Source organism: Furipterus horrens, unplaced genomic scaffold (genome assembly GCF_987537825.1).
Source record: "Furipterus horrens unplaced genomic scaffold, mFurHor1.1.pri manual_scaffold_5, whole genome shotgun sequence".
Lineage (NCBI taxonomy): Eukaryota > Metazoa > Chordata > Mammalia > Chiroptera > Furipteridae > Furipterus > Furipterus horrens.
This window is the reverse complement of record NW_028327175.1, coordinates 8753687-8766722: the sequence shown is the minus strand read 5'-3', so window position 1 is coordinate 8766722 and position 13036 is coordinate 8753687.

Here is a 13036-nt window from a genome sequence, read left to right as displayed (position 1 = left end):
GCCAACAGATGCCTTCCTTGTTTCCTTTGCTTACTTTCTCAAACTAAAGCAGAGAGCTTAAAAAAAAAAAAGTCTTGATTGCATCAAGCTTTTGAGCCTGTTTTAAAGCTCTAGGAAGGTAAACGATTTTTTATGAGGGGGAACAAGTGGGTGTAGGACAACTAGGAAGTATATAGCTTTCTCATTCATTGGGTTTAGTCCCAGGGACTCTTCTGACCAAGAGCACAACAGTAAAGGGGAGACACATGCAATGAATGTTTTCTTAAGGTAGGACTTACAAAGAAAAGCCCAAGAGATATACAAAGGGTTACATGAACAGCTCCCCAGCTAAACCTAGCTGATTCTAGTTCTTAGGGATAGGTTGTTTCCTTCCTGAGAAGCTTGAGCAGAGAAATAAGGAAATGCATGCAGAACCAAATGAGGATCTAAAGTTATTGTATATCCTTGACTCCTTAAAGCCTGATGGAGAACAGAAAGTTGTAAATGAGGTTTTGCTAAGTTAATAAAATTGGCTTCCATTTGAGTGGAGACATCTAACTTGGATTTTGGACTTTACAAACCTCCCTGAAAGAATGCGGGGACTTCCCCTTTCCAAGGCCTAAGAATCAGATGACCAGGAGAGATTCTGTAGCTTGCAACATCTTTTCTGAGAAGGCCCTGAAAAATGTAAACCAGAAGACTGAGTGAGTCATTTTCAGGCAACTATGTCTTTTGCACTAAAAAAGAAAAATCTGCTATAGTTTGTTTAGCCCTTAAAAGTTATGCATGCAAGACATCTAGTGTTTAGAACCCTGGAATGTTCAGCGTAAGACAAATTTGTGTAGAGACAAACTTGGCTGGCACCTTCTTATCCTTGCTTATCTTTTCCCTGGGCAGGAATGTATTTGGTATTAGCAATAACACATTAATAATTCCCGACGTCTAAAGCCGTATCAGGACACCAGTTTGCTACCTCCCTCCCAGTCTACCTTCTAACCCTAATGACACAGAACGGCAAAGGACTTGCTTGTTCAGTCTCAAAATGTTGGTAAAGAGAGTAACTTGACTTAAGAACTTATTTAATGATAGATCCAATAAAAAATAGTAGCAGATCTGTTTTTAATATTCCGGAGAATGAGACAAACTCCTAACCCACCAAACACTTAAAACATTTATCCTGACAGCTCTATGAAATGGAATGTGTCTGTGTTTCATGAATGATGAAATGGACTCAGTATCGCAAGACCAATTGTTAATAAATCACTGGGCCCAAAACTGAACATGATTTATGTTCCTTTTTCTAGCTTATATGCTGCTAGTCTTTTTTTTTTTTTAAGCTCCTTGATTTTAACCTGTATTTTATAAGCTGCTTTCAAAGTCATAATCCCATGGACCTTAAGATACCAGTAACTTTTCAGGAAGAGCCACATAAAAGACACAGGAAAGGGAGTTAAGGGGACTCAAGGATAAAGCAACATAAACATCTTTAACAAGAGTCCAGTACTTTGTACTGGTCAGAGAACGTGTTTTCTTGTCTCTTAGAACTTGATGCCTGTCTCAGCTGAGCTACTGCATTAGAGGACATGTGAAATATTAACCTCTAAGGCAGGTCTCAGAGTCCAGAGGGCAGCAAACAGCCTTCACCCCTATCTTCCAAGTAGCCTTTGCAGAGTAAGAAGGTGGCCAGAAATGATACAGTGACTGTAGGCTGTTTCTGAAACTGGATGTAACACCTTTCTCCCTTAATTGTTGGATTCCTGTGCTTTTAGGAAGGCTTACTCTACTCTGCAAAGGCCAAACAGAGCAGGAAGATGTGTGCGCCCTGCTTAATTGGGGACATGCGCCTATACTGAAGCACGCTGCAAAGGAGCCTTTACAAGGTTGTCTTGTAAATGCTGACACAGCTGTAGGGGCCTCAGTTACAAAACATGTCCGGATCCGGAATGTATATACACGTTAGTCATTTACAGACAGCACGTAGCATTGCTTTTAACCCTTGGAAGGGACGCTGCAGGGCTTCGAGGACCCGTAAAGCTCTGAACCAAGAAGCTTCTCCTTATCCTTGGAGCCATGCCAGGCCTTCACCATCTTTTAGCTCTCTGGCAGAGACAACTTAACTAATATTTGTTTCTTCACCTTTTGCAGAGCTGTGATAAAAAATCAATGAGAACGTATGTAGAGACCTCAGTGCCTAGCATTTAGAAAGTGTGCACCAAATCGTAGCTGTGATTAAATGAAGGCTAGGTTTCATAGGTCCTATGCGCTGTGTAGTCTTATGCTGCATCCAGCATTGCTTTGCCACAGCAAGTGTTTCAAAGAATCTATATCATTGCTACTGGCAGTTTAGTAGTCTAACTCATAGCCCTTGTGGAAATTTTCCTGGGGAAGGACTCTTAAAATGCTACTGTTCATGTCACACCCAAATCAATTAAATCAGCATCTCTGGGGAAGGGGTGCAGGCCTCAATATATTTTCAGGATTCCCAGATGATTCTAATACACTGACAAGTTTGAGGTCCAATGGTCTACTCTCACAATCCTTGGTCCCCTTAAAGAAATAGCAAGTGGGTTAGACTGTTGAGCTAGAAGAAACCTAGGGAATAATTTGGTCACACCTTGCATTATAAAGCTGAGGGCAAGAAAGAACGTAGGCTTGTCTAATTGTTACATAGCTGATTGGGGACAGAGCTGGTACCAAGAGAAATCTAGATCTTAACATGAGACTCTACTGTCTTATTCTAGAGATTATATGTGTCATTTTTTTAAAGAATGTATTTTAAGAAAGCTGTACAAAACCCATTGTTTAGAGACGAACTTCCAATTAGCAGATACACCTAGCAAAGAACAAGAACATAGCTTAGCAGAATGGTTTGAACATGGAATTTCACAGATGTTTCTGAACCAAAACAGAGAAAGGATTTTATGCGGTCTAATTATACATTGTTGCTGGGTTCTTTCTTGCCTAGGTAGCTGGAGTCCGCCTTGGTCAAACTGGCTTATTAATGTTGATTTGGCTGCAGGGAAGAAAGCATTTGGCTAGGTTTGAGACACAACTTGAAGATCAAAGAATTCAAATTTATTTCAGTACATTCTCTACTATTCAGTGCTTGGCCTTTTATGTTTTTGTTATTGTTTTTTTCTTTTTCAAGCATGATAGGAAGTTTGAGTTCTTGAGTTGGCAAATTTCAGTATTCTTGAGTCATTATGACCTCTCCTAATTATGTACTCACCCACACCCATTTTGCTTTTAAAATAACTTTTTTACTAGAAATACTGTCTACCAGGTCTAAAGAGTGTTTAAGAGCATTTTAGCTTTAAAAATGAGCTAATGCAATCCAAATGAAAGCCCATTCTCTAGACCGGGCAATACAACCAATTCACTAGAAATGTCTCAAAATGGTTCACAGGTTGAACTGAAATATTAAGTTTATGATCAACTCTATAATCATATTGCTCAATTGTTTCAGTACAAGGACAACTTGAACACTTTACTGGGGTAAGAAACAGTAGAACGTATAGATTCATGAGAGTTTGCTCTAGCCTCTTGGGAGAGGACAAGATAATATGCTTATATGAACACAGACATGCAGAGAGGATTGAGTCTAGGATCTTTCCTTACACTTACTCAGATTCTATAAAAGAAAGTAGTGTTGGAATATTCCTGAGGTCTTTTGCCTATGTGGAATTTTTGTGAAGATGGACACACGAGGTTTGGGATTGGATTAATGAAATTAGAGAGTACATGCATGTCAACTTTAACACTCCAGCCAATTAGTCATTCCGTCCCAGTTCTTAAGTGTGGCCACAAGCGATTCCCATTGATTCTGAGGAAAGGCTATTAGGGGTCCACTGCTTTGGGGGAAAGGATAATATGGCTTTTGCGGGTGGGAGGGGTTTGACAAAAGCTATCCTTCCCCATATACCTTGGGCTTTAGGCTCAAAGGTAGCTGACATCCTGGTGAGTTTGTGTCTCAAGCTAAGGCATTTCTGGGAAATGGCCGGTGCACCGAAGTGGCCCAACATGGGGCAGAGGGGTGCAGGAGAGGGGAAAACCCCTTATGGCTGGAGAATGGGTAGAAGGTTAGAAGTCTAGACTAAAAAGTTGGGCTCAAATGTCAGCATTCCCATCTCATGCAGCCAAGAAGACACTTTGGCCCTTTGGGCAGGCCTCTGCCAAGTGGCTGGTGAGGGGTAGGCATGAGCACACTGGAAGAGTTGTGTGACAAGAGGGCCTGTAGGGACATGACAGGACTTGCTGAACATCCACACCTCTTCCAGACACCCCTGCAAGGACCAGTGATGGCAGTGGCTGATTCAATCACCAGAACTCCTGCTTCAGTGGACATCACCCATCATGGTTCAGTGGCGGCACACCAGTGTACCCTGGGTTGCAGTCATGGGCTGGGGGCACAACGTGCTGCAGTGACAAGGACAGAAGGAGCACTCCTAGGGTTTAGTATTTCTAGTTATGAACTGATAGTAACCAGCAGGTATACCAAAAAAGAAGAAGATTTTTTAAAGCTATAATGTTCATAGATAACTGGGTTGAGTGCCTGGAAATCAAAATTTGAATTTAGAAGAGCTCTATTTTGTACAGTGAGATGGTAAAGTAGGGTATTATACTTTATTTATTCTGTTTCCCTCTCATCCTCAATCCAAGGGAAAAGTGTTCTAAAGGATGAGAAATTTACATAAACAATTTCAGGGTTTTAAATGTTTTAAAAAACGCCACTACTACCATGTAGCCTCTAGAACTTTTCTATTGCAGGGTCTTTAGGGCAGTGATTTGAGAAGCATTAGGAAACTGGTACAGAACCACAGTAAACACAGGCTTTTTACTTTGGATTTGGCATCTAAATGCACAATGGATATTATGTTTGATTTTTGCAGAAAAGGGAGTCCAAAAGCTAAGAAGACGAGGTGAAGGAAAATGTACCAACTGATTCCTAGGTCAATACACTGGCACTATTCATGCCCTTTTTAATAATAACCCCTAGAGGCTACATATACTTACCCAGGTTGACCTGCAAATATCTCATGGTTGTCACTTCTACCCTTTCTGAGTCAGGGTAGACACTTCTATCAAAATTAAATCCTCTACCTAGTTCCAAGCTAGTTATTAAATAAATTATCTAAATGAGTCTAAGGAGTTTTTTCTTAGAACGTGTAACATTAAGCTGTGCTTTCTCATTCCCAAATGAAATAATGCTGAATGAAGTCAATATGATGTGCAGTATATGGAGCATGTGGACATGAGAATACAATAGTTTATTCACACGAGTCTCTCTATGATTTCACCTATGATGCTTATACATAAATCTTAACTGTTAACTACATTCCACTTTACTCCAGTGCCATTAGATAGTCCTCTTGAGATCTATGTGGATGTTAAAAGAGTTAAAAAGCAAGTTATTTAGAAGCATCTCCATTTGAAAAGTTGAATCTAAAAACACAAGTAGGATTATTTTATAATATAACCACATCAGGGCACTTTAAAAGAAGGCAGGTAATCTTAAAACTCTTCCTCTTCCAAAAAATGGTTACAAGAGCCACAGCTTGCTATTTGTTTTTTTCTTAAATAGCCTGGCTCAATTATATGAAATCCTAATATGGTTTTCCTTTCAGGTAGAGTCCCACATTTATATAATCCTCTGAACCACTGCTTGAGTATTTCTGTAGCTGGTTGCAACTCACGTTTCAGATCCATGCTGTGTTTCAAAGAGTTTAAAGAAAGAAGAATCCAGCTGCCTTGTAAACATCAGCTCAGAGTAGTCAAACTGAGGGATATAGAATAAGTGGCTAAAGACAGGTGGAACTTCTTTTTTGTTACATTTTTGTATAGAGACCAAATCCATGAACAATGTGTAGACTCTACACATGATCAGTTCAAGTTGTCTGATTCTAAAATATTGTCTTTGGGTTCTAGGTGCCCTTTGCAGTAGAATACACTCTTTGTTTTAGTGTTCAATCTACCCTTTAGAGTTGGCATTACCTTCCATGAGAAACTTGCCCTTGGCTCACATTTCCACATCTGATATGATCTATTCTAGTTGGGCAAGATGTCCAATGCCAACAGGGCATTTAGGCTTCATCTCCAAGAAGAATGGTGCCCCCCCCTCCCCAAACCCCATTAAGAATAGTTTAAAAAAATAACTTAGTATCTTATGTACTTGATATATCAATTACCACTTTAAGGATGATTCTTCATAATTTAGTTCATTTCCCTTCGAGAAGACTTGGTTGCTCTCAAATAAGACAAAAAAAAGAAAAGAAAAAAAAAGAAAAAGAAAAAGGTCATTGGAATCAATTAAAAATTTCAGGTTTACAGAGAACCAGCAACCTGCTAACGAATCCTCTCCCCTTCTGATACCATTGTTCTAGCATGCTGAACGTTAGGAAGTTTCCAGAATGTTATCTAAAAGACCAGGGGAGCTCTCCCAGAAGAAATAAGAATATAGGCTCATTTGCTTTCTTCTCTGTTGCTGGCCAGATTAGACAGGTTAGCAGATTCAAGAAATACCGAGGTAACTTCAGGTTCTGCCATACAAGGCAGAAAGGTGAATCTACCAACTTGTTTTCTTACTTCTTGAGGTGACGTATTAACACTGCTTGAGTCTTAAAAACTTAGGATATAGTATCCAAAAAGTATCCTAAAGTAGCTAGCCCACTTGCTTTGAAATTGTGCATATAGTTATACTCTTCAGTTGCTGTAGAGTGAGTATAGGATGGACAAAGTGGCAGAAGTGCACATATCCTGAAGTTAAGGTTCACGCTCTGTCATGCTTTCCATCTTTGGGAAGTAGTATTGGGCAAAATAATTACATGGGAGTAAATAAATGCATTTTTAAACTGAAGGATGAAAAATTCTCAAGAGCCACACGTTAACCCATGCTAACTGAAACAGCTTTGGGATTTTAATTGCTACACAATTGAAACCACTACCATGAACAATAGTGTTCTGATGTATTGAAATATCTGTGTACAGTTCATTCACTGCAGAGATCAATGAGCACAGGCAGTTCCAATTACAATAAAAACAAAACAAAACAAAGCTACCACTTAATCTCAGACTCTTGCTTAAAAAGTGTAAGTAAGAGAGACAGGTTTTGTCACATAAATTCTGTATATAAATCCAAGTTAACATGATCAAAATTATACCTGTTGAAATCAGGTAAGTCATCACCATTAATTGATCCTCCCTTCTACAAACATGTCTAGACGTTGATCTTAAGGATCGTAAAGCACACTCAGCAAGTTTGGGAGAGTAATTCAAGGACCCTTGTATCTAGTAGAGCTTTCAGGAAAATGCCACTCTTCTGTGATCCCGGGTATTAAAACATTGTTACCAACCTATAGACGCTTTCAGGAAGTCAATGTCTAAATCCCCTTTGGCAAGTCATTTAAGTGACTCTACAAATAAAATTAATATGGATGGTGATATTTCAGAGAACTAAGGTAAGAGTTCTTAGAAAATGAAGGTACAGCTCACTGGTCTTCTTCCTTGGTTATAAGAATCCAAGAACAGAAGGAAAGACGTGAAGTATCATCTTAACCTATACAGATTTCAACTAGTTTATTCTGGGATCTAAGAGTGACTTTGAAGATTTTCTAACATATATATTCCATTGGATTGCTTTCTTAGGTCACCTCTTCTAACTTTAAATCTTTCCAGGGCTGGGGGAAGGGACAACTCAAACCTTGTACCCACTGCATACAAATAGGACATCCAAGAAAGTTGTCCTCGTTATGTCATTAGACAACATTTTCAAATACCCAGTCTTGACTATTTCATCTCCTCCTCTCCTCACCATTTTGTAAAAAAACATGAGCTCCTAAGGTGGCATTAATCAATGACTTTGAGAAGCCTAGAAAAGTGCTATTTTTTCCTCCAAACCCAACACAGTGTTTTTCACTTTTAATCTAGATATTATTCTACAAGATAAAAACTAATTAGCACCTCAACTTTATATTAATATGAAGTAATATTCCACACAATATGTTGTTTCTTATAAATGTTATACCACTAGCCTGATAAGCAAGTCAGTTTGGATATTTTAAAAGGTAATAAATGCATCAGCCAAACAAATCACCGGTTCAGATGGTGCCAAGGAAATCGCTGCTTCCCACAGGGCTTAACTTAAGATGATAAGATTTACATACTAGGACAATCTAGTTTTTCTGGTTTACTAGATTAGTAAGATATTTATTGGATATATGTCTATGTCTCTTAAAATGTGTTATTCAAAATCATCTCCAATTGCAGATAGTTTAAGAGTGAATCAAATGCTGGGTGACCCTTGCTCCTTCCATGTTGAATGAATTTCATTTAAGTTAATGGTGAGGTTATTGTATTGCCTAATAGTTGTGCTAAAAACATGTGAATTATATTCTGTTTTCTATGTCTCAGAGCTTTGGCTAGAAATTGTGTTGAGTACCTGTCCTTTGCATTAAAGTATTATTTATAAGCCTGCCTAGCACTCAAAGTCACAGGTATCTCTAACTGAACAAGGCTTGGCTTTAGGGCCAGAGGTTGGTAAAAATTCTGCTTTACCACGGGAAGACTTTCCAGAATAAGCAGATGAATGAGGGTTCTTTCTCCTCCCAGGCCTGTTGGATGTGGATCATCTCTATAGGATTTCAATTCTTTTTTAAGATGACAAATCATGGAGGGGTCACTTGGGTCTATTCTGCCATCAGATGAATGACTAGAAATGGTTATGTACCCTGTCCCATTTGTTGGACTTCAGCTGAAACCGCCTGGCCCATTATGATATATTCACATTTACACTGAATGACAAAAAGGTTTCCGTTTAGACTACAGAGGAATGTCAAGATCAGTGACTCACTGTAAAGGAAGTTTCCTTGGTTCATTAAAAATGTGTAATATTTAAGCAAGATGCTTCACTAGCTTTCAGAGTAATCTTGTCTGTGCCTGCTAAGTAATTGACACATGAATACTTAAGGAAAATATGGGATGGATATAAGTGATTAGGTAGGGGCTCCATTTGTAGCCTCTCTTTATGATCTCTGTTATGGTCATTAAATAAAAGTAACTTGAGTTGGTCCCTGAAGCTTTAGACAGATTCACTCCACTGTGGCATCTGCTATTTTCTGGTCTTCTTATGTGGGCATTTTTAGCATCAGAGAATGCAATTTGATCATGTGTTTCCTTAGCTGAACTCTAAAGCCCTGTGCAAAGACAAGTCTTCTTTAAAAGTCACTGTTAAATTCCTAATCCAAACTTTATTAAAAAGACTCAATACAGCAGACAAGGAAGTTAAGACAAATCCTCACAAAAGTAATGACCGAGGCCTTCTACACTTGACAGACACCTTCAAGGGCAGCAACATTTGAAATGGGCAGTAAGATTCTAAGCTGTAATGTGTTACGAACTAGCAATGTACTTTATGTGGATAATGAGTTCCACCAAGGAGACTGGTGAGAGCAACACCACTAACAAGTTTTCTTCATCCTTCTAACCTAAGCAAAGTTCTACTTTTTGAGCTAACGATCAGAAGTGGAGTCGGGGGGGTCGATCACGCTGTTTTCCCAGGGTCACTCCCTCCAGGGTTGAGGTTCCCTACCTTCAATGTCACCCTACATGTGCACCTCCATCGAAGACATTCCCTTGAGGGAACAACACCTACCATCCCTCCTTTCACGCAAGAGCACACCACCTGCCTAGCCAGAGTGACGACTCCAACAGTAAGTCACTGACTACCCTACATTTTGCTCGGAAGCCATGCTATTAGAAAACTTAAAACACCTTCAAAGGTTGACAACCCTTTTCTTGTTCACAGCGCAGGGGTCTGGTCATTGATCGCTGCTCAAAGCCATTGATTTGGAGACTGGAAACAAAGTTTGCTTCTGAATGCCAGTGCTCAGCATGCCAGCAAGTTAGTTCATGGAATAAATCGACATCCCTACTATGTGCCAGACACTCACGTAGAGCTTGGGATATGTCAGTGAGAAAATTAAAGATCTATTTTCTTATGCAGTTTATACCCTGGCAGGAGAAACACATACACAGATTATAGTCTTTCAGGAGGTGATAAATGTTCAGGAGAGCAAAGTGGGTTGGGAGGGTAAGGTTGGGAATGGCTTAAACAGATTCTTAGAAACACAGAAGGAATACTATATTTTTAGAAGTTAAATTTATTGAATGCTTATTATAGACCAGGTATGCTGCCAAGACTTTCCCATTAGATCTTATGGGAAAGGTATTATCATCCCTCTTTGACAGGAATAGAAGCTCAAGTACAGTTTTCCAGCCCAGCTAAAAAACTCACAGGCCTAAGACATAAGCTCTTAACTGCGCTGTGTTAGAATAACACATGTGAAAGAGAGAATTAAGCTCGTTCTTCAGACAGGTGAAATGTGCATCCCCCAGAAAAGACATTGGGAAAGAGTGATTGATAGTAATGCCTAGAGGCTATTTATGTCAGCTTGGCCAGAACACAGAACCTGTGATGGGTTATACCAGGAGGAAAGTTGAAAGGCAGGTCAACTGGATTAGACTGCTTTACAAAACTATTTTCTCTCGAGGGTACTGGGACAACTTTGAGGTTTTGAGCAATGGTGTGGTGACAAATCCAAGTACAGAGCCATGCCATCAAAGAGTCAGGTAGCTTTGTAGTGGGACAGTTGCGTCACACTGCCACTTTGAGTGATTCAACACTGCTGGTTTCCTTCATTTAAATACTTGGCTAATCTTTTGGAAGCTAACCCTTTTAATTGAAAGGTTAAGGTCTAAAAATCTCAAATGTCAGATTCAAGGTTATCCAATCTTGCCAAGCTGTGATGCTCAGTGACCTTCAAACTTCAAATAAACAGTATCCTAAAGGTGGCTTTATAAACACGTTAAAGGCCGTTATGTCTCATAACATTCATTCTAAGACTCATTGCATCCTAAAAATAGAACTTCCATGATATCAGTTTTATAAAAACTTATATAACTGAAATGATGTTTTGAAATATGAGCACCTAAAAGGAACCTCTTTGGTAAAAAAAAAAAAAAAAAAAAAAAAAAAAGTCATTATAGCTCCTTGCTTGAAGCAGAATATATAGAATTTTCATGTTGTATACATGTTTCTCCATGTAACTACTGAAAGACTAGAAAGATCAGAACCAAGAAAACACTAAGAAGGGTGGTAGCAGGGTGAGACATATGTCTGTTTCTTAACACATTTAGAACCGATATTAAAGCGACACGTGTTTTCCCGAATGTTAAAAATTAAACTCCTTAGAGATATGCTAATTTTCCAGCAATATTTAAATTGTAGGTCAATCTATAGTCTAATTTTGGCTGAAGGTAAAACCACGAAGGTACTCTAGGTTCAGTTACGTGAAAGTACATGCAACGGCTAAGAGGGTTTGGAAGAACTCTTTTAAGCTAGGATTTTGGAAGTTGATCGGGGTACGGTCTACTGTTGGTTTCCAGCCTGATCTTGGAAACACTGGCCTCTGTGCTGACAGCAATCAGCTGTCACCCTAATTTAAGGGTTTTTAAAAGCCTAGCGGACATCACAGTTTTGCCTATAATACACCTGCACACGGAAAATTTTTAAAAACACAGCTTTCTTTGACTTGGGCAGAAATTATCACAGATTTAAATAAAGCAAATTGTTAAGTCAAAATAATAACCTTACTTATCCAGTATTGAGCCAAAGTTTTCATCTTTTATTCTCAATTTTTATTTAGTTCTTTAGTAGACAGTTTAGCGAGTATCTTTTAAAAGGAGAAACAGAAGGAGGATGAGGAGCTGTCCTTGGATGAAATATCAGGTTGAAACCATTCACCACTATTACTATTAGCCAGGTGATTCTACCATCAGGACAAACAGATGCATGAGCTCTGATGAATACGCCATTGGTAGAAGTTAAACCAAGGACGTGAAAAGTCCACACCGTCTGGAGAATCTCAATAACAGCTTATCTACTTTTCTCAGGCCCTGAGCAGATATAAACTAGAGGAACATACGGATATTATTCATTATAAATAATCTTAAAGCTTTTTTTTTTTACAGAAAAGGACTTAGAACTTTTTTGCTTATAGCAACAGATGATAAGGCAAGCTGAAGTTTCCCATTTTGCTTATTTTATAATAAAAATTCACAGTTAACATTGCAAATGAGTAGCCTGAGACATTCATTCACCTGACCACCTGGTTATTGTTTATTGAACATCTACTGTGTGCCAAGCACTGTATGATGCTGGATATTCCGTGACAAAATGGACATGGTCTTTGCTTTCAGCGGTTTCCAGTCTAGGCAGGGCAGAGAGAAGAAGCAAGGAATACTCACAACCAAGTGCTTTAGAGAAAATGTTTCTGATTAGGGTACAAAGCTTCACTGCCATTAATGACGTCTTGTGAGAACAAAATTGGTGCCCCATATGTCAAGGAATTATATATAAATTACTTTCTTAATAATATCAGTCATGGTGAGATGCAAATTTTGTCTTAAGGGCTCAATTACCCACCTCAACAGTTTTAAAATTATGACATTTACTTGAAAATTCCTTAGACGGGGGACAGGAACACTGAATGTCTGGGAGTCTCTGATAAGCATACCGTAGTCTGGAAGCGTGTATGTGACAGGGCCAGCGGTGGGAGGAGGATTTTACAATACACTAGATTTTGGAAGAAGACCAAGGATGTTTCCTGCAAAGTTACCTTCAAATCCATCTTTTTAAGTCAACACTGTTTTCATAAATACCAGAAAGAAACACGATGCTCATTTGGCATTCAGGTTTCACACTGCAGAAGCGCGAGCCATTCCGAGATGGCACAAGCCTTTATATCCTAGCACCAACCATGTTCTTTGGCATTTTCGATTGCCAGATTTTCTAAGAGAACAATAGTGTTACTTTCAGGCGAGCCAAACTACCGACACGCAGATTTAAATAAAGCAATATGATGAAAATGTAATCCCCACCACCCTGTCATGGCTTTGGTTATTTTAGGAGCACTAGCTAGTTACAAGTGCTTTAGCAAGGGAATATCAGGTAACTCTTAGTGAATATGAACCTTCAAGAGAAAATGGACTTTATTATCACCCC